The following is a 21,743-nucleotide window of genomic DNA, read 5'->3' on the forward strand; positions in this document are numbered from 1 at the left end:
TATACAATACAACCAGCACAATGTCCCCCAAGCAATATGGCTGACTTGGAAGTCACCTATACAAGACAACCAGCACAATGTCCCCCATGCAATATGGCTGACTTGGAAGTCACCTATAGGACATGGCCACCAGCACAATGTCCCCCATGCAATATGGCTGACTTGGAAGTCACCTATACAATACAACCAGCACAATGTCCCCCATGCAATATGGCTGACTTGGAAGTCACCTATACAATACAACCAGCACAATGTCCCCCATGCAATATGGCTGATTTGGAAGTCACCTATACAACACAACCAGCACAATGTCCCCCATGCAATATGGCTGACTTGGAAGTCACCTATACAAGACAACCAGCACAATGTCCCCCATGCAATATGGCTGAATTGGAAGTAACCTATAGAACATGGCCACCAGCACAATGTCCCCCATGCAATATGGCTGACATTGAAGTCACCTATACAACATGGCAACCAGCACAATGTCCCCCATGCAATATGGCTGACTTGGAAGTCACCTATAGAACATGGCCACCAGCACAATGTCCCCCATGCAATATGGCTGACTTGGAAGTCACCTATACAACATGGCAAAAAGCACAATGTCCCCCAAGCAATATGGCTGACTTGGAAGTCACCTATAGAACATGACCACCAGCACAATGTCCCCCAAGCAATATGGCTGACTTGGAAGTCACCTATAGAACATGGCAACCAGCACAATGTCCCCCAAGCAATATGGCTGACTTGGAAGTCACCTATACAAGACAACCAGCACAATGTGCCCCATGCAATATGGCTGACTTGGAAGTCACCTATAGGACATGGCAACCAGCACAATGTCCCCCATGCAATATGGCTGACTTGGAAGTCACCTATAGAACATGGCCACCAGCACAATGTCCCCCAAGCAATATGGCTCACTTGGAAGTCACCTATACAATACAACCAGCACAATGTCCCCCATGCAATATGGCTGACTTGGAAGTCACCTATACAATACAACCAGCACAATGTCCAAAATGCAATATGGCTGCTTTGGAAGTCACCTATAGAACATGGCCACCAGCACAATGTCCCCCATGCAATATGGCTGACTTGGAAGTCACCTATACAACATCTCAACCAGCACAATGTCCCCCATGCAATATGGCTGACTTGGAAGTCACCTATACAATACAACCAGCACAATGTCCCCCAAGCAATATGTCTGACTTGGAAGTCACCTATACAAGACAACCAGCACAATGTCCCCCATGCAATATGGCTGACTTGGAAGTCACCTATACAATACAACCAGCACAATGTCCCCCATGCAATATGGCTGATTTGGAAGTCACCTATACAACACAACCAGCACAATGTCCCCCATGCAATATGGCTGACTTGGAAGTCACCTATACAAGACAACCAGCACAATGTCCCAAACGCAATATGGCTGACTTGGAAGTCACCTATAGAACATGGCCACCAGCACAATGTCCCCCATGCAATATGGCTGACTTGGAAGTCACCTATACAACATGGCAACCAGCACAATGTCCCCCATGCAATATGGCTGACTTGGAAGTCACCTATACAAGACAACCAGCACAATGTCCCCCATGCAATATGGCTGACTTGGAAGTCACCTATAGGACATGGCAACCAGCACAATGTCCCCCAAGCAATATGGCTGACTTGGAAGTCACCTATACAAGACAACCAGCACAATGTCCCAAATGCAATATGGCTGACTTGGAATTCACCTATAGAACATGGCCACCAGCACAATGTCCCCCATGCAATATGGCTGACTTGGAAGTCACCTATACAACATGGCAACCAGCACAATGTCCCCCATGCAATATGGCTGACTTGGAAGTCACCTATACAATACAACCAGCACAATGTCCCCCATGCAATATGGCTGACTTGGAAGTCACTTATACAATACAACCAGCACAATGTCCCAAATGCAATATGGCTGACTTGGAAGTCAACTATAGAACATGGCCATCAGCACAATGTCCCCCATGCAATATGGCTGGATTGTAAGTCACCTATACAACATGGCAACCAGCACAATGTCCCCCATGCAATATGGCTGACTTGGAAGTCACCTATACAATACAACCAGCACAATGTCCCCCAAGCAATATGGCTGACTTGGAAGTCACCTATACAAGACAACCAGCACAATGTCCCCCATGCAATATGGCTGACTTGGAAGTCACCTATACAATACAACCAGCACAATGTCCCCCATGCAATATGGCTGATTTGGAAGTCACCTATACAACACAACCAGCACAATGTACCCCATGCAATATGGCTGACTTGGAAGTCACCTATACAAGACAACCAGCACAATGTCCCCCATGCAATATGGCTGACTTGGAAGTCACCTATAGAACATGGCCACCAGCACAATGTCCCCCATGCAATATGGCTGACTTTGAAGTCACCTATACAACATGGCAACCAGCACAATTTCCCCCATGCAATATGGCTGACTTGGAAGTCACCTATACAAGACAACCAGCACAATGTCCCCCATGCAATATGGCTGACTTGGAAGTCACCTATAGGACATGGCCACCAGCACAATGTCCCCCATGCAATATGGCTGACTTGGAAGTCACCTATACAATACAACCAGCACAATGTCCCCCATGCAATATGGCTGACTTGGAAGTCACCTATACAATACAACCAGCACAATGTCCCCCAAGCAATATGGCTGACTTGGAAGTCACCTATAGAACATGGCCTCCAGCACAATGCCCCCCAAGCAATATGGCTGACTTGGAAGTCACCTATAGATCATGGCAACCAGCACAATGTCCCCCAAGCAATATGGCTGACTTGGAAGTCACCTATACAAGACAACCAGCACAATGTCCCCCATGCAATATGGCTGACTTGGAAGTCACCTATAGGACATGGCAACCAGCACAATGTCCCCCATGCAATATGGCTGACTTGGAAGTCACCTATAGAACATGGCCACCAGCACAATGTCCCCCAAGCAATATGGCTCACTTGGAAGTCACCTATACAATACAACCAGCACAAAGTCCCCCATGCAATATGGCTGACTTGGAAGTCACCTATACAATACAACCAGCACAATGTCCCAAATGCAATATGGCTGACTTGGAAGTCACCTATAGAACATGGCCACCAGCACAATGTCCCCCATGCAATATGGCTGACTTGGAAGTCACCTATAGAACATGGCAACCAGCACAATGTCCCCCAAGCAATATGGCTGACTTGGAAGTCACCTATACAAGACAACCAGCACAATTTCCCCCATGCAATATGGCTGACTTGGAAGTCACCTATAGGACATGGCAACCAGCACAATGTCCCCCATGCAATATGGCTGACTTGGAAGTCACCTATACAATACAACCAGCACAATGTCCCCCAATGCAATATGGCTGACTTGGAAGTCACCTATACAACATGGCAACCAGCACAATGTCCCCCATGCAATATGGCTGACTTGGAAGTCACCTATAGAACATGGCCACCAGCACAATGTCCCCCATGCAATATGGCTGACTTGGAAGTCACCTATACAACATGGCAACCAGCACAATGTCCCCCAAGCAATATGGCTGACTTGGAAGTCACCTATAGAACATGGCCACCAGCACAATGTCCCCCAAGCAATATGGCTGACTTGGAAGTCACCTATACAACATGGCAACCAGCACAATGTCCCCCAAGCAATATGGCTGACTTGGAAGTCACCTATAGGACATGGCAACCAGCACAATGTCCCCCATGCAATATGGCTGACTTGGAAGTCACCTATAGAACATGGCCACCAGCACAATGTCCCCCAAGCAATATCGCTGACTTGGAAGTCACCTATACAACATGGCAACCAGCACAATGTCCCCCATGCAATATGGCTGACTTGGAAGTCACCTATACAATACAACCAGCACAATGTCCCCCATGCAATATGGCTGACTTGGAAGTCACCTATACAATACAACCAGCACAATGTCCCAAATGCAATATTGCTGACTTGGAAGTCACCTATAGAACATGGCAACCAGCACAATGTCCCCCAAGCAATATGGCTGACTTGGAAGTCACCTATACAAGACAACCAGCACAATGTCCCTAATGCAATATGGCTGACTTGGAAGTCACCTATAGGACATGGCAACCAGCACAATGTCCCCCATGCAATATGGCTGACTTGGAAGTCACCTATAGAACATGGCCACCAGCACAATGTCCCCCAAGCAATATGGCTCACTTTGAAGTCACCTATACAATACAACCAGCACAATGTCCCCCATGCAATATGGCTGACTTGGAAGTCACCTATACAATACAACCAGCACAATGTCCCAAATGCAATATGGCTGACTTGGAAGTCACCTATAGAACATGGCCACCAGCACAATGTCCCCCATGCAATATGGCTGACTTGGAAGTCACCTATAGAACATGGCAACCAGCACAATGTCCCCCAAGCAATATGGCTGACTTGGAAGTCACCTATACAAGACAACCAGCACAATTTCCCCCATGCAATATGGCTGACTTGGAAGTCACCTATAGGACATGGCAACCAGCACAATGTCCCCCATGCAATATGGCTGACTTGGAAGTCACCTATACAATACAACCAGCACAATGTCCCCAATGCAATATGGCTGACTTGGAAGTCACCTATACAACATGGCAACCAGCGGTCCCGGGCGGTCCTGGCCGGTCCCGGGCAGTCCCGGGCAGTCCGGGGTGGTCCCGGGCGGTCCGGGGCGGTCCAGGGCGGTCCGGGGCGGTCCCGGGCGGTCCCGTGCGGTCCCGGGCGGTCCGGGGCGGTCCGGGGCGGTCCCGGCGGTCCCGGGCGGTCCCGGGCGGTCCCGGGCGGTCCCGGGCGGTCTCGGGCGGTCCCGGGCAGTCCCGGGCGGTCCGAGGCGGTCCCGGGCGGTCTGGGGCGGTCCCGGGCGGTCTGGGGCGGTCCCGGGTGGTCCGGGGCGGTCCTGGGCGGTCCGGGGTGGTCCTGGGCGGTCCCGTGCGGTCCTGGGTGGTCCAGAACGGTCCGGACGGTCCCGGGCGTTCCCTGGCGGTCCCGGGCGGTTCCGGGCGGTCCCGGGCGTTCCAGGGCGGTCCCGGGCGGTCCAGGGCGGTCCCTGCCGGTCCCGGGCGTTCCCGGGCGGTCCCGGGCGGTCCCGGGCGGTCCCCGGCGGTCCCGGGCGGTCCCGGGCGATCCCGGGCGGTCCCGGGCGGTCCGGGGCGGTCCCGCGCGGTCCCGGGCTGTCCGGGGCGGTCCCGGGCAGTCCGGGGCAATCCCGGGTGGTCCGGGGTGGTCCCGGGCGGGCCAGGGCGGTCCGCGGCGGTCCCGGGCGGTCCCGGGCGGTAACGGGCGGTCCCGGGCGGTCCCGGGCGGTCCCGGGCGGTCCCGGGCGGTCCCGGGATGTCCGGGGTGGTCCCGGGCGGTCCCGGGCGGTCCTGGGCGGTCCCGGGCAGTCCCAGGCGGTCCCGGGCGGTCGCGGGCGGTCCCGGGCGGTCCCGGGCGGTCCGGGGCGGTCCCGTGCGGTCCCGGGTGGTTCTGGGCGGTCCCGGGCGGTCCCGGCGGTCCCGGGCGGTCCTGGGCGGTCCCGGGCGGTCCGGGGTGGTCCCGGGCGGTCCGGGGCGGTCAGGGGCGGTCCCGGGCGGTCCCGGGCGGTCCGGGGCGTTCCCGGGCGTTCCCGGGCGGTCCCGGGCGGTCCGGGGCGGTCCCGGGCGGTCCGGGGCGGTCCCGGGCGGTCCGGGGCGATCCTGGGCGGTCCAGGGCGGTCCCGGGCGGTCCGGGGTGGTCCCGGGCGGTCCCGTGTGGTCCCGGGCGGTCCCGGACGGTCCGGACGGTCCCGGTCGGTCCCGGGCGGTCCCGGGCGGTCCCGGGCGGTCCCGGGCGGACCCGAGCATTCCATGGCGGTCCCGTGCGGTCCAGGGTGGTCCCGAGCGGTCCCGGGCGGTCCCGGGCGGTCCCGGGCGGTCCGGGGCGGTCCCGGGCGGTCCCGGGCGGTCCGGGGCGGTCCTGGGCGGTCCCGGGCTGTCCCGGGCGGTCTCGAGCGGTCCCGGGCGGGCCCGAGTGGTCCGGGGCGGTCCCGGGCGGTCTGGGGCGGTCCCGGGCGGTCTGGGGCGGTCCCGGGCGGTCCGGGGCGGTCCCGGGCGGTCCGGGGTGGTCCCAGGCGGTCCCGTGCGGTCCTGGGCGGTCCAGGACGGTCCGGACGGTCCCGGGCGTTCCCGGGCGGTCCCGGGCAGTTCCGGGCGGTCCCGGGCGTTCCAGGGCGGTCCCGGGCGGTCCAGGGCGGTCCCTGCCAGTCCCGGGCGTTCCCGGGCGGTCCCGGGCGGTCCCGGGCGGTCCCGTGCGCTCCCGGGCGGTCCCGAGCGGTCCCGGGCGGTCCCGGGCCGTCCCGGGCGGTCCCGGGCTGTCCCGGGCGGTCCGGGGCGGTCCCGGGCGGTCCGAGGCGGTCCCGGGCGGTCCCGGGCGGTCCCGGGCGGTCCCGGGCGGTCCCGGGCAGTACCGGGCGGTCCCGGGCGGTCTGGGGCGGTCCCCGGCGGTCCGGGGCGGTCCCGGGCGGTCCGGGGCGGTCCCGGGGGGTCCCGGGCGGTCCCGGGCGGTCCCGGGGGGTCCCGGGCGGTCCCGGGCAGTCCGGGGCGGTCCGGAGCGGTCCCGGGAGGTTCTGTGCGGTCCGGGGCGGTCTCGGGCGGTCCGGGGCGGTCCCGGGCGGTCCCGGGCGGTCCTGGGCGGTCCCGGGCGGTCCCGGGCGGTCCCGGGCGGTCCCGGGCGGTCCGGGGTGGTCCCGGGCGGTCCCGGGCGGTCCCGGGCGGTCCCGGGCGGTCGCGGGCGGTCCCGGGCGGTCCCGGGCGGTCCGGCGCGGTCCCGTGTGGTCCTGGGCGGTTCCGGGCGGTCCCGGGCGGTCCCGGGCGGTCCCGGGCGGTCCGGGGTGGTCCCAGGCGGTCCGGGGCAGTCAGGGGCGGTCCCGGGCGGTCCCGGGCGGTCCGGGGCGTTCCCGGGCGGTCCCGGGCGGTCCCGGGCGGTCCGGGGCGGTCCCGGGCGGTCCGGGGCGGTCCCGGGCGGTCCCGGGCGGTCCCGGGCGGTCCGGGGCGGTCCCGGGCGGTCCCGGGCGGTCCCGGGCGGTCCCGGGCGGTCCCGGGCGGTCCGGGGAGGTCCGGGGCGGTCCCGGGCGGTCCCGGGCGGTCCGGGGCGGTCATGGGCGGTCCGGGGCGGGCCCGGGCGGTCCGGGGCGGTCCCGGGCGGTCCAGGGCAGTCCCGGGCGGTCCCGGGCGGTCCCGGGCGATCCCGGGCAGTCCCGGGCGGTCCTGGGCGGTCCCGGGCGGTCCCGGGCGGTCCCGGGCGGTCCGGGGCGGTCCCGGGCGGTCCGGGGCGGTCCCGGGCGGTCCGGGGCGGTCCCGGGCGGTCCCGGGCGGTCCCGGGCGGTCCCGCGCGGTCCCGGGCGGTCCCGGGCGATCCCGGGCGGTCCTGGGCGGTCCCGGGCGGTCCCGGGCGGTCCCGGGCGGTTGTGGGCGGTCCCGGGCGGTCCCGGGCGGTCCGGGGCGGTCCCGGGCAGTCCCGGGCGATCGCGGGCGGTCCCGGGCGGTCCGGGGCGGTCCCGGGCGGTCCGAGGCTGTCCCGGGCGGTCCCGGGCGGTCCGGGGCGGTCCCGGGCGGTCCCGGGCGGTCCCGGGCGGTCCCGGGCGGTCCCGGGCGGTCCGGGGTGGTCCCGGGCGGTCCGGGGCGGTCAGGGGCGGTCCCGGGCGGTCCCGGGCGGTCCGGGGCGTTCCCGGGCGTTCCCGGGCGGTCCCGGGCGGTCCGGGGCGGTCCCGGGCGGTCCGGGGCGGTCCCGGGCGGTCCGGGGCGGTCCTGGGCGGTCCAGGGCGGTCCCGGGCGGTCCGGGGCAGTCCCGGGCGGTCCCGTGTGGTCCCGGGCGGTCCCAGACGGTCCGGACGGTCCCGGTCGGTCCCGGGCGGTCCCGGGCGGTCCCGGGCGGTCCCGGGCGGACCCGAGCATTCCTGGCGGTCCCGGGCGGTGCAGGGTGGTCCCGGGCGGTCCCGGGCGGTCCCGGGCGGTCCCGGGCGGTCCGGGGCGGTCCCGGGCGGTCCCGGGCGGTCCGGGCCGGTCCTGGGCGGTCCCGGGCTGTCCCGGGCGGTCTCGGGCGGTCCCGGGCGGTCCCGGGTGGTCCGGGGCGGTCCCGTGCGGTCCGGGGCGGTCCCGGGCGGTCTGGGGCGGTCCCGGGCGGTCCGGGGCGGTCCCGGGCGGTCCGGGGTGGTCCCAGGCGGTCCCGTGCGGTCCTGGGCGGTCCAGGACGGTCCGGACGGTCCCGGGCGTTCCCGGGCGGTCCCGGGCAGTTCCGGGCGGTCCCGGGCGTTCCAGGGCGGTCCCGGGCGGTCCAGGGCGGTCCCTGCCAGTCCCGGGCGTTCCCGGGCGGTCCCGGGCGGTCCCGGGCGGTCCCGTGCGCTCCCGGGCGGTCCCGAGTGGTCCCGGGCGGTCCAGGGCGGTCCCGGGCAGTCCCGGGCTGTCCCGGGCGGTCCGGGGCGGTCCCGGGCGGTCCGGGGCGGTCCGGGGCGGTCCCGGGCGGTCCCGGGCGGTCCGGCGCGGTCCCGGGCGGACCTGGGCGGTCCCGGGCGGTCCGGGGCGGTCCCGGTCGGTCCGGGGCGGTCGCAGGCGGTCCGGGCCGGTCCCGGCCGGTCCGGGGCGTTCCAGGGCGGTCCTGGGCGGTCCGGGGCGGTCCCGGGCGGTCCCGGGCGGTCCCGGGCGGTCCCGGGCGGTCCCGGGCAGTCCCGGGCGGTCCCGGGCGGTCCGGGGCGGTCCCGGGTGGTCCGGGGCGGTCCCGGGCGGTCCAGGGCGGTCCCAGGGGGTCCCGGGCGGTCCCGGGCGGTCCCGGGGGGTCCCGGGCGGTCCCGGGCAGTCCGGGGCGGTCCGGGGCGGTCCCGGGAGGTTCCGGGCGGTCTGGGGCGGTCCCGGGCGGTCCGGGGCGGTCCCGGGCGGTCCCGGGCGGTCCTGGGCGGACCCGGGCGGTCCCGGGCGGTCCCGTTCGGTCCCGGGCGGTCCGGGGTGGTCCCGGGCGGTCCCGGGCGGTCCCGGGCGGTCCCGGGCTGTCGCGGGAGGTCCCGGGCGGTCCCGGGCGGTCCGGCGCGGTCCCGTGTGGTCCCGGGCGGTTCCGGGCGGTCCCACGTGGTCCCGGGCGGTCCCGGGCGGTCCCGGGCGGTCCGGTGTGGTCCCAGGCGGTCCGGGGCGGTCAGGGGCGGTCCCGGGTGGTCCCGGGCGGTCCGGGGCGTTCCCGGGCGGTCCCGGGCGGTCCCGGGCGGTCCAGGGCGGTCCCGGGCGGTCCGGGGCGGTCCCGGGCGGTCCGGGGCGGTCTCGGGCGGTCCGGGGCGGTCCCGGGCGGTCCCGGGCGGTCCCGGGCGGTCCCGGGCGGTCCCGGGCGGTCCCGGGCGGTCCGGGGAGGTCCGGGGCGGTCCCGGGCGTTCCCGGGCGGTCCGGGGCGGTCATGGGCGGTCCGGGGCGGTCCCGGGCGGTCCGGGGCGGTCCCGGGCGGTCCGGGGCAGTCCCGGGCGGTCCCGGGTGGTCCCGGGCGATCCCGGGTGGTCCCGCGCGGTCCCGGGCGGTCCCGGGCGGTCCCGGGCGGTCCCGGGCGGTCCGGGGCGGTCCCGGGCGGTCCGGGGCAGTCCCGGGCGGTCCGGGGCGGTCCCGGGCGGTTCCGGGCGGTCCCGGGCGGTCCCGGGCGGTTCCGGGCGATCCCGGGCGGTCCTGGGCTGTCCCGGGCGGTCCCGGGCGGTCCCGGGCGGTTGCGGGCGGTCCCGGGCGGTCCCGGGCAGTCCGGGGCAGTCCCGGGCGGTCCCGGGCGATCCCGGGCGGTCCCGGGCGGTCCGGGGCGGTCCCGGGCGGTCCGAGGCGGTCCCGGGCGGTCCCGGGCGGTCCGGGGCGGTCCCGGGCGGTCCCGGGCGGTCCCAGGCAGTCCCGGGCGGTCCCGGGCGGTTGCGGGCGTTCCCGGGCAGTCCCGGGCGGTCCCGGGCGGTTGCGGGCGTTCCCGGGCAGTCCCGGGCGGTCCCGGGCGGTCCCGGGCGGTCCCCGGCGATCCCGGGCGGTCCCAGGCGGTCCCAGGCGGTCCCGGGCGGTCCGGGGCGGTCCCGGGTGGTCCCGGGCGGTCCCAGGCAGTCCCGGGCGGTCCCGGGCGGTTGCGGGCGTTCCCGGGCAGTCCCGGGCGGTCCCGGGCGGTCCCGGGCAGTCCCCGGCGATCCCGGGCGGTCCCAGGCGGTCCCAGGCGGTCCCGGGCGGTCCCGGGCGGTCCCGGGCGGTCCCGGGCGGTCTCCTGGCGGTCCGCGGTGGGCCGGGGCGGTCCCGGGCGGTCGCGGGCGGTCTGGGGTGGTCCCGGGCGGTCCCGAGCGGTCCCGGGCGGTCCCGGGCAGTACCGGACGGTCCGGACGGTCACGGGCGGTCCCGGGCGGTCCCGGGCGGTCCCGGGCAGTCCCGGGCGGTCCGGGGCGTTCCAGGGCGGTCCCGGGAGGTCACGGGCGGTCCCGGGCTGTCCCGGGCGGCCCGGGCGGTCCCAGCCAGTCCCGCGCGGTCCCGGGCAGTCCGGGGTGGTCCCGGGCGGTCCGGGGCGGTCCCGGGCGGTCCGGGGCGGTCCCGGGCGGTCCGGGGCGGTCCGGGGCGTTCCAGGGCGGTCCCGGGAGGTCACGGGCGGTCCCGGGCTGTCCCGGGCGGCCCGGGCGGTCCCAGCCAGTCCCGGGCGGTCCCGGGCAGTCCGGGGTGGTCCCGGGCGGTCTCCTGGCGGTCCCGGGTGGGCCGGGGCGGTCCCGGGCGGTCCCGGGCGGTCTGGGGTGGTCCCGGGCGGTTCCGAGCGGTCCCGGGCGGTCCCGGGCGGTCCCGGACGGTCCAGACGGTCCCGGGCGGTCCCGGGCGGTCCCGGGCGGTCCGGGGCGGTCCCGGGCGGTCCCGGGCGGTCCCGGGCGGTCCCGGGCGGTCCCGGGCAGTCCCGGGCGGTCCCGGGCGGTCCGGGGCGGTCCCGGGCGGTCTGGGGCGGTCACGGGCCGGTCCTGGGCGGTCCCAGGCTGTCCCGGGCGGTCTCGGGCGGTCCCGGGCGGTCCCGGGTGGTCCGGGGCGGTCCCGTGCGGTCCGGGGCGGTCCCGGGCGGTCTGGGGCGGTCCCGGGCGGTCCGGGGCGGTCCCGGGCGGTCCGGGGTGGTCCCAGGCGGTCCCGTGCGGTCCTGGGCGGTCCAGGACGGTCCGGACGGTCCCGGGCGTTCCTGGGCGGTCCCGGGCAGTTCCGGGCGGTCCCGGGCGTTCCAGGGCGGTCCCGGGCGGTCCAGGGCGGTCCCTGCCAGTCCCGGGCGTTCCTGGGCGGTCCCGGGCGGTCCCGGGCGGTCCCGTGCGCTCCCGGGCGGTCCCGAGCGGTCCCGGGCGGTCCAGGGCGGTCCCGGGCGGTCCCGGGCTGTCCCGGGCGGTCCGGGGCGGTCCCGGGCGGTCCGGGGCGGTCCGGGGCGGTCCCGGGCGGTCCCGGGCGGTCCGGGGCGGTCCCGGGCGGACCTGGGCGGTCCCGGGCGGTCCGGGGCGGTCCCGGTCGGTCCGGGGCGGTCGCAGGCGGTCCGAGCCGGTCCCGGCCGGTCCGGGGCGTTCCAGGGCGGTTCCCGGCGGTCCGGGGCGGTCCCGGGCGGTCCCGGGCGGTCCCGGGCGGTCCCGGGCGGTCCCGGGCAGTCCCGGGCGGTCCCGGGCGGTCCGGGGCGGTCCCGGGCGGTCCGGGGCGGTCCCGGGCGGTCCAGGGCGGTCCCAGGGGGTCCCGGGCGGTCCCGGGCGGTCCCGGGGGGTCCCGGGCGGTCCCGGGCAGTCCGGGGCGGTCCGGGGCGGTCGCGGGAGGTTCCGGGCGGTCTGGGGCGGTCCCGGGTGGTCTGGGGCGGTCCCGGGCGGTCCCGGGCGGTCCCGGGCGGTCCCGGGTGGTCCCGGGCGGTCCCGGGCGGTCCGGGGTGGTCCCGGGCGGTCCCGGGCGGTCCCGGGCGGTCCCGGGCGGTCGCGGGAGGTCCCGGGCGGTCCCGGGCGGTCCGGCGCGGTCCCGTGTGGTCCCGGGCGGTTCCGGGCGGTCCCAGGCGGTCCCGGGCGGTCCCGGGCGGTCCCGGGCGGTCCGGTGTGGTCCCAGGCGGTCCGGGGCGGTCCCGGGCGGTCCGGGGAGGTCCGGGGCGGTCCCGGGCGTTCCCGGGCGGTCCGGGGCGGTCATGGGCGGTCCGGGGCGGTCCCGGGCGGTCCGGGGCGGTCCCGGGCGGTCCGGGGCGGTCCCGGGCGGTCCCGGGTGGTCCCGGGCGATCCCGGGCGGTCCCGGGCGGTCCCGGGCGGTCCCGGGCGGTCCCGGGCGGTCCCGGGCGGTCCGGGGCGGTCCCGGGCGGTCCGGGGCAGTCCCGGGCGGTCCGGGGCGGTCCCGGGCGGTTCCGGGCGGTCCCGGGCGGTCCCGGGCGGTCCCGGGCAATCCCGGGCGGTCCTGGGCGGTCCCGGGCGGTCCCGGGCGGTCCCGGGCGGTTGCGGGCGGTCCCGGGGGGTCCCGGGCAATCCGGGGCGGTCCCGAGCGGTCCCGGGCGATCCCGGGCGGTCCCGGGCGGTCCGGGGCGGTCCCGGGCGGTCCGAGGCGGTCCCGGGCGGTCCCGGGCGGTCCGGGGCGGTCCCGGGCGGTCCCGGGCGGTCCCGGGCGGTCCCGGGCGGTCCGGAGAGGACCGGGGCGGTCCCGGGCGGTCCCGGGTGGTCTGGGGTGGTCATGGGCGGTCCGGGGCGGTCCCGGGCGGTCCGGGGCGGTCCCGGGCGGTCCGGGGCAGTCCCGGGCGGTCCGGCGCGGTCCCGGGCGGTCCGGGCGGTCCCGGGCGGTCTGGGGCAGTCCCGAGCAGTCCCGGGCGGTCCCGGGCGATCCCGGGCGTGCCAGGGCGGTCCCGGGCGGTCCCGGGCGGTCCGGGCGGTCCGGGGCGGTCCCGGGCGGTCCCGGGCGGTCCCGGGCGGTCCCGGGCGGTCCGGAGAGGTCCGGGGCGGTCCCGGGCGGTCCCGAGCGGTCTGGGGTGGTCATGGGCGGTCCGGGGCGGTCCCGGGCGGTCCGGGGCGGTCCCGGGCGGTCCGGGGCAGTCCCGGGCGGTCCGGGGCGGTCCCGGGCGGTCCGGGCGGTCCCGGGCGGTCTGGGGCAGTCCCGAGCGGTCGCGGGCGGTCCCGGGCGATCCCGGGCGTGCCCGGGCGGTCCCGGGCGGTCCCGGGCGGTCCCGGGCGGTCCGGGGCGGTCCCGGGCGGTCCCGGGCAGTCCCGGGCAGTCCCGGGCGGTCCCGGGCGGTTGCGGGCGTTCCCGGGCAGTCCCGGGCGGTCCCGGGCAGTCCCGGGCGGTCCCCGGCGATCCCGGGCGGTCCCAGGCGGTCCCAGGCGGTCCCGGGCGGTCCCGGGCGGTCCCGGGCGGTCCCGGGCGGTCTCCTGGCGGTCCGGGGTGGGCCGGGGCGGTCCCGGGCGGTCCCGGGCGGTCTGGGGTGGTCCCGGGCGGTCCCGAGCGGTCCCGGGCGGTCCCGGGCGGTCCCGGACGGTCCGGACGGTCACAGGCGGTCCCGGGCGGTCCCGGGCGGTCCCAGGCAGTCCCGGGCGGTCCGGGGCATTCCAGGGCGGTCCCGGGAGGTCACGGGCGGTCCCGGGCTGTCCCGGGCGGCCCGGGCGGTCCCAGCCAGTCCCGCGCGGTCCCGGGCAGTCCGGGGTGGTCCCGGGCGGTCCGGGGCGGTCCCGGGCGGTCCGGGGCGGTCCCGGGCGGTCCGGGGCGGTCCGGGGCGTTCCAGGGCGGTCCCGGGAGGTCACGGGCGGTCCCGGGCTGTCCCGGGCGGCCCGGGCGGTCCCAGCCAGTCCCGGGCGGTCCCGGGCAGTCCGGGGTGGTCCCGGGCGGTCTCCTGGCGGTCCCGGGTGGGCCGGGGCGGTCCCGGGCGGTTCCGGGCGGTCTGGGGTGGTCCCGGGCGGTCCCGAGCGGTCCCGGGCGGTCCCGGGCGGTCCCGGACGGTCCGGACGGTCCCGGGCGGTCCCGGGCGGTCCCGGGCGGTCCGGGGCGGTCCCGGGGCGGTCCCGGGCGGTCCCGGGCGGTCCCGGGCAGTCCCGGGCGGTCCCGGGCGGTACGGGGGCGGTCCCTGGGCGGTCCGGGGCGGTCCCGGGCGGTCGGGGCGGTCCCGGGGGGTCCCGGGCGGTCCCGGGCGGTCCCGGGGGGTCCCGGGCGGTCCCGGGCAGTCCGGGGCGGTCCGGGGGCGGTCCCGGGAGGTTCTGGGCGGTCCGGGGCGGTCCCGGGCGGTCCGGGGCGGTCCCGGGCGGTCCCGGGCGGTCCTGAGCGGTCCCGGGCGGTCCCGGGCGATCCCGGGCGGTCCCGGGCGGTCCGGGGTGGTCCCGGGCGGTCCCGGGCAGTCCCGGGCGGTCCCGGGCGGTCGCGGGCGGTCCCGGGCGGTCCCGGGCGGTCCGGCGCGGTCCCGTGTGGTCCCGGGCGGTTCCGGGCGGTCCCGGGCGGTCCCGGGCGGTCCCGGGCGGTCCCGGGCGGTCCGGGGTGGTCCCAGGCGGTCCGGGGCGGTCAGGGGCGGTCCCGGGCGGTCCCGGGCGGTCCGGGGCGTTCCCGGGCGGTCCCGGGCGGTCCCGGGCGGTCCGGGGCGGTCCCGCGCGGTCCGGGGCGGTCCCGGGCGGTCCGGGGCGGTTCCGGGCGGTCCCGGTCGGTCCCGGGCGGTCCCGGGCGGTCCCGGGCGGTCCCGGGCGGTCCGGGGCGGTCCGGGGAGGTCCGGGGCGGTCCCGGGCGGTCCCGGGCGTTCCGGGGCGGTCATGGGCGGTCCGGGGCGGTCCCGGGCGGTCCGGGGCGGTCCCGGGCGGTCCGGGGCAGTCCGGGCGCTCCCGGGCGCTCATGGGCGATCCCGGGCAGTCCCGGGCGGTCCTGGGCAGTCCCGGGCGGTCCCGGGCGGTCCCGGGCGGTCCGGGGCGGTCCCGGGCGGTCGGGGGCAGTCCCGGGCGGTCCGGGGCGGTCCCGGGCGGTCCCGGGCGGTCCCGGGCGGTCCCGCGCGGTCCCGGGCGGTCCCGGGCGATCCTGGGCGGTCCTCGGCGGTCCCGGGCGGTCCCGGGCGGTCCCGGGCGGTTGTGGGCGGTCCCGGGCGGTCCCGGGCGGTCCGGGGCGGTCCCGGGCGGTCCCGGGCGATCCCGGGCGGTCCCGGGCGGTCCGGGGCGGTCCCGGGCGGTCCGAGGCTGTCCCGGGCGGTCCCGGGCGGTCCGGGGCGGTCTGGGGTGGTCCCGGGCGGTCCCGAGCGGTCCCTGGCGGTCCCGGGCGGTCCCGGACGGTCCGGACGGTCACGGGCGGTCCCGGGCGGTCCCGGGCGGTCCCAGGCAGTCCCGGGCGGTCCGGGGCGTTCCAGGGCGGTCCCGGGAGGTCACGGGCGGTCCCGGGCTGTCCCGGGCGGCCCGGGCGGTCCCAGCCAGTCCCGCGCGGTCCCGGGCAGTCCGGGGTGGTCCCGGGCGGTCCGGGGCGGTCCCGGGCGGTCCGGGGCGGTCCCGGGCGGTCCGGGGCGGTCCGGGGCGTTCCAGGGCGGTCCCGGGAGGTCACGGGCGGTCCCGGGCTGTCCCGGGCGGCCCGGGCGGTCCCAGCCAGTCCCGGGCGGTCCCGGGCAGTCCGGGGTGGTCCCGGGCGGTCTCCTGGCGGTCCCGGGTGGGCCGGGGCGGTCCCGGGCGGTTCCGGGCGGTCTGGGGTGGTCCCGGGCGGTCCCGAGCGGTCCCGGGCGGTCCCGGGCGGTCCCGGACGGTCCGGACGGTCCCGGGCGGTCCCGGGCGGTCCCGGGCGGTCCGGGGCGGTCCCGGGCGGTCCCGGGCGGTCCCGGGCGGTCCCGGGCAGTCCCGGGCGGTCCCGGGCGGTCCGGGGCGGTCCTGGGCGGTCCGGGGCGGTCCCGGGCGGTCCGGGGCGGTCCCGGGGGGTCCCGGGCGGTCCCGGGCGGTCCCGGGGGGTCCCGGGCGGTCCCGGGCAGTCCGGGGCGGTCCGGGGCGGTCCCGGGAGGTTCTGGGCGGTCCGGGGCGGTCCCGGGCGGTCCGGGGCGGTCCCGGGCGGTCCCGGGCGGTCCTGGGCGGTCCCGGGCGGTCCCGGGCGATCCCGGGCGGTCCCGGGCGGTCCGGGGTGGTCCCGGGCGGTCCCGGGCAGTCCCGGGCGGTCCCGGGCGGTCGCGGGCGGTCCCGGGCGGTCCCGGGCGGTCCGGCGCGGTCCCGTGTGGTCCCGGGCGGTTCCGGGCGGTCCCGGGCGGTCCCGGGCGGTCCCGGGCGGTCCCGGGCGGTCCGGGGTGGTCCCAGGCGGTCCGGGGCGGTCAGGGGCGGTCCCGGGCGGTCCCGGGCGGTCCGGGGCGTTCCCGGGCGGTCCCGGGCGGTCCCGGGCGGTCCGGGGCGGTCCCGCGCGGTCCGGGGCGGTCAGGGGCGGTCCCGGGCGGTCCCGGGCGGTCCGGGGCGTTCCCGGGCGGTCCCGGGCGGTCCCGGGCGGTCCGGGGCGGTCCCGCGCGGTCCGGGGCGGTCCCGGGCGGTCCGGGGCGGTTCCGGGCGGTCCCTGTCGGTCCCGGGCGGTCCCGGGCGGTCCCGGGCGGTCCCGGGCGGTCCGGGGAGGTCCGGGGCGGTCCCGGGCGGTCCCGGGCGTTCTGGGGCGGTCATGGGCAGTCCGGGGCGGTCCCGGGCGGTCCGGGGCGGTCCCGGGCGGTCCGGGGCAGTCCGGGCGCTCCCGGGCGCTCATGGGCGATCCCGGGCAGTCCCGGGCGGTCCTGGGCAGTCCCGGGCGGTCCCGGGCGGTCCCGGGCGGTCCGGGGCGGTCCCGGGCGGTCGGGGCAGTCCCGGGCGGTCCGGGCGGTCCCGGGCGGTCCCGGGCGGTCCCGGGCGGTCCCGCGCGGTCCCGGGCGGTCCCGGGCGATCCCGGGCGGTCCTCGGCGGTCCCGGGCGGTCCCGGGCGGTCCCGGGCGGTTGTGGGCAGTCCCGGGCGGTCCCGGGCGGTCCGGGGCGGTCCCGGGCGGTACCAGGCGATCCCGGGCGGTCCCGGGCGGTCCGGGGCGGTCCCGGGCGGTCCGAGGCTGTCCCGGGCGGTCCCGGGCGGTCCGGGGCGGTCTGGGGTGGTCCCGGGCGGTCCCGAGCGGTCCCGGGCGGTCCCGGGCGGTCCCGGACGGTCCGGACGGTCACGGGCGGTCCCGGGCGGTCCCGGGCGGTCCCAGGCAGTCCCGGGCGGTCCGGGGCGTTCCAGGGCGGTCCCGGGCTGTCCCGGGCGGTCTCGGGCGGTCCCGGGCGGTCCCGGGTGGTCCGGGGCGGTCCCGTGCGGTCCGGGGCGGTCCCGGGCGGTCTGGGGCGGTCCCGGGCGGTCCGGGGAGGTCCCGGGCGGTCCGGAGTGGTCCCAGGCGGTCCCGTGCGGTCCTGGGCGGTCCAGGACGGTCCGGACGGTCCCGGGCGTTCCCGGGCGGTCCCGGGCAGTTCCGGGCGGTCCCGGGCGTTCCAGGGCGGTCCCGGGCGGTCCAGGGCGGTCCCTGCCAGTCCCGGGCGTTCCCGGGCGGTCCCGGGCGGTCCCGGGCGGTCCCGTGCGCTCCCGGGCGGTCCCGAGCGGTCCCGGGCGGTCCCGGGCGGTCCCGGGCGGTCCCGGGCTGTCCCGGGCGGTCCGGGGCGGTCCCGGGCGGTCCGGGGCGGTCCGGGGCGGTCCCGGGCGGTCCCGGGCGGTCCGGGGCGGTCCCGGGCGGACCTGGGCGGTCCCGGGCGGTCCGGGGCGGTCCCGGTCGGTCCGGGGCGGTCGCAGGCGGTCCGGGCCGGTCCCGGCCGGTCCGGGGCGTTCCAGGGCGGTCCCGGGCGGTCCGGGGCGGTCCCGGGTGGTCCGGGGCGGTCCCGTGCGGTCCGGGGCGGTCCCGGGCGGTCTGGGGCGGTCCCGGGCGGTCCGGGGAGGTCCCGGGCGGTCCGGAGTGGTCCCAGGCGGTCCCGTGCGGTCCTGGGCGGTCCAGGACGGTCCGGACGGTCCCGGGCGTTCCCGGGCGGTCCCGGGCAGTTCCGGGCGGTCCCGGGCGTTCCAGGGCGGTCCCGGGCGGTCCAGGGCGGTCCCTGCCAGTCCCGGGCGTTCCCGGGCGGTCCCGGGCGGTCCCGGGCGGTCCCGTGCGGTCCCGGGCGGTCCCGTGCGCTCCCGGGCGGTCCCGAGCGGTCCCGGGCGGTCCCGGGCGGTCCCGGGCGGTCCCGGGCTGTCCCGGGCGGTCCGGGGCGGTCCCGGGCGGTCCGGGGCGGTCCGGGGCGGTCCCGGGCGGTCCCGGGCGGTCCGGGGCGGTCCCGGGCGGACCTGGGCGGTCCCGGGCGGTCCGGGGCGGTCCCGGTCGGTCCGGGGCGGTCGCAGGCGGTCCGGGCCGGTCCCGGCCGGTCCGGGGCGTTCCAGGGCGGTCCCGGGCGGTCCGGGGCGGTCCCGGGCGGTCCGGGGCGGTCCCGGGCGGTCCAGGGCGGTCCCAGGGGGTCCCGGGCGGTCCCGGGCGGTCCCGGGGGGTCCCGGGCGGTCCCGGGCAGTCCGGGGCGGTCCGGGGCGGTCCCGGGAGGTTCCGGGTGGTCTGGGGCGGTCCCGGGCGGTCCGGGGCGGTCCCGGGCGGTCCCGGGCGGTCCTGGGCGGACCCGCGCGGTCCCGGGCGGTCCCGGGCGGTCCCGGGCGGTCCGGGGTGGTCCCGGGCGGTACCGGGCGGTCCCGGGCGGTCCCGGGCGGTCGCGGGAGGTCCCGGGCGGTCCCGGGCGGTCCGGCGCGGTCCCGTGTGGTCCCGGGCGGTTCTGGGCGGTCCCAGGCAGTCCCGGGCGGTCCCGGGCGGTCCCGGGCGGTCCGGGGTGGTCCCAGGCGGTCCGGGGCGGTCAGGGGTGGTCCCGGGCGGTCCCGGGCGGTCCAGGGCGTTCCCGGGCGGTCCTGGGCGGTCCCGGGCGGTCCAGGGCGGTCCCGGGCGGTCCGGGGCGGTCCCGGGCGGTCCGGGGCGGTCTCGGGCGGTCCGGGGCGGTCCCGGGTGGTCCCGGGCGGTCCCGGGCGGTCCCGGGCGGTCCCGGGCGGTCCGGGGAGGTCCGGGGCGGTCCCGGGCGGTCCCGGGCGGTCCGGGGCGGTCATGGGCGGTCCGGGGCGGTCCCGGGCGGTCCGGGGCGGTCCCGGGCGGTCCGGGGCAATCCCGGGCGGTCCCGGGTGGTCCCGGGCGATCCCGGGCGGTCCCGGGCGGTCCTGGGCGGTCCCGGGCGGTCCCGGGCGGTCCCGGGCGGTCCGGGGCGGTCCCGGGCGGTCCGGGGCAGTCCCGGGCGGTCCGGGGCGGTCCCGGGCGGTTCCGGGCGGTCCCGGGCGGTCCCGGGCGGTCCCGGGCGATCCCGGGCGGTCCTGGGCGGTCCCGGGCGGTCCCGGGCGGTCCCGGGCGGTTGCGGGCGGTCCCGGGCGGTCCCGGGCGGTCCGGGGCAGTTCCGGGCGGTCCCGGGCGATCCCGGGCGGTCCCGGGCGGTCCGGGGCGGTCCCGGGCGGTCCGAGGCGGTCCCGGGCGGTCCCGGGCGGTCCGGGGCGGTCCCGGGCGGTCCCGGGCGGTCCCGAGCGGTCCCGGGCGGTCCCGGGCGGTCCGGAGAGGTCCAGGGCGGTGCCGGGCGGTCCCGGGCGGTCTGGGGCGGTCATGGGCGGTCCGGGGCGGTCCCGGGCGGTCCGGGGCGGTCCCGGGCGGTCCGGGGCAGTCCCGGGCGGTCCGGGGCGGTCCCGGGCAGTCCGGGCGGTCCCGGGCGGTCTGGGGCAGTCCCGGGCGGTCCCGGGCGGTCCCGGGCGATCCCGGGCGGTCCCGGGCGGTCCCGGGCGGTCCCGGGCGGTCCTGGGCGGTCCGGGGCGGTCCTGGGCGGTCCGGGGCAGTCCCGGGCGGTCCGGGGCGGTCCCGGGCGGTTACGGGCGGTCCCGGGCGGTCCCGGGCGGTCCCGGGCAGTCCCGGGCGGTCCCGGGCGGTTGCGGGCGTTCCCGGGCAGTCCAGGGCGGTCCCAGGCGGTCCCGGGCGGTCCCCGGCGATCCCGGGCGGTCCCAGGCGGTCCCAGGCGGTCCCGGGCGGTCCCGGGCGGTCCCGGGCGGTCCCGGGCGGTCTCCTGGCGGTCCGGGTGGGCCGGGGCGGTCCCGGGCGGTCCCGGGCGGTCTGGGGTGGTCCCGGGCGGTCCCGAGCGGTCCCGGGCGGTCCCGGGCGGTCCCGGACGGTCCGGACGTTCCAGGGCGGTCCCGGGAGGTCACGGGCGGTCCCGGGCTGTCCCGGGCGGCCCGGGCGGTCCCGGCCAGTCCCGGGAGGTCCCGGGCAGTCCGGGGTGGTCCGGGCGGTCCGGGGCGGTCCCGGGCGGTCCGGGGCGGTCCCGGGCGGTCCCGGGCGGTCCCGGGCGGTCCGGGGCGGTCCGGGGCGGTCCCGAGCGGTCCCGCGCGGTCATGGGCGGTCTCGGGCGGTCCCGGGCGGTCCCGGGCGGTCCGGGGCGGTCCCGGGCGGTCTCCTGGCGGTCCGGGGTGGGCCGGGGCGGTCCCGGGCGGTCCCGGGGGGTCTGGGGTGGTCCCGGGCGGTCCCGGGCAGTCCCGAGCGGTCCGGGGCGTTCCAGGGCGGTCCCGGGAGGTCACGGGCGGTCCCGGGCTGTCCTGGGCGGCCGGGGCGGTCCCGGCCAGTCCCGGGCGGTCCCGGGCAGTCCGGGGTGGTCCCGGGCGGTCCGGGGCGGTCCCGGGCGGTCCGGGGCGGTCCCGGCGGTCCCAGGCGGTCCCGGGCGGTCCGGGGCGGTCCGGGGCGGTCCCGAGCGGTCCCGCGCGGTCATGGGCGGTCTCGGGCGGTCCCGGGCGGTCCCGGGCGGTCCGGGGCGGTCCCGGGCGGTCTGGGGCGGTCCCGGGCGGTCTGGGGCGGTTCCGGGCGGTCCGGGGCGGTCCCGGGCGGTCCGGGGTGGTCCCGGGCGGTACCGTGCGTTCCTGGGCGGTCCAGGACGGTCCGGACAGTCCCGGGCGGTCCAGGGCGGTCCCTGCCGGTCCGGGGCGTTCCCGGGCGGTCCCGGGCGATCCCGGGCGGTCCCGGGCGGTCCCGTGCGCTCCCGGGCGGTCCCGAGCGGTCCCGGGCGGTCCCGGGTGGTCCTGGGCGGTCCCGGGCGGTCCCGGCCGGTCCGGGGCGGTCCGGGGCGGTCCTGGGCGGTCCCGGGCGGTCCCGGGCGGTCTCGGGCGGTCCCGGGCGGTCCCGGGCGTTCCGGGGCGGTCCCGGGCGGTCTGGGGCGGTCCCGGGCGTTCTGGGGCGGTCCCGGGCGGTCTGGGGCAAACCCGGGCGTTCCAGGGCGGTCCCGGGCGGTCCAGGGCGGTCCCTGCCGGTCCCGGGCATTCCCGGGCGGTCCCGGGTGGTCCCGGGCGGTCCCGGGCGGTCCCGTGCGCTCCCGGGCGGTCCCGAGCGGTCCTGGGCGGTCCCGGGCGGTCCTGGGCGGTCCTGGGCGGTCCCGTGCGGTCCGGGGCGGTCCCGGGCGGTCCGGGGCGGTCCGGGGCGGTCCCGGGCGGTCCCGGGCGGTCCGGGGCGGTCCTGGGCGGTCCAGGGCGGTCCCGGGCGGTCCGGGGCGGTCCCGGGCGGTCCCAGGCGGTCCCGGGCGGTCCCGGGCAGTCCCGGGCAGTCCCGGGCGGTCCGGGGCGGTCCCGGGCGGTCCGGGGCGGTCCGGGGCGGTCCCGGGCAGTCCCGGGCGGTCCGGGGCGGTTCTGGGCGGTCCAGGACGGTCCCGGGCGGTCCGAGGCGTTCCCGGGCGGTCCCGTGTGGTCCCGGGTGGTCCGGGGCGGTC

Source organism: Petromyzon marinus, unplaced genomic scaffold (genome assembly GCF_048934315.1).
Source record: "Petromyzon marinus isolate PM22_M1 ecotype Great Lakes invasive population unplaced genomic scaffold, UKy_Petmar_22M1.pri1.0 PM_G_Scaffold_1, whole genome shotgun sequence".
Taxonomy (NCBI): Eukaryota; Metazoa; Chordata; class Hyperoartia; order Petromyzontiformes; family Petromyzontidae; genus Petromyzon; species Petromyzon marinus.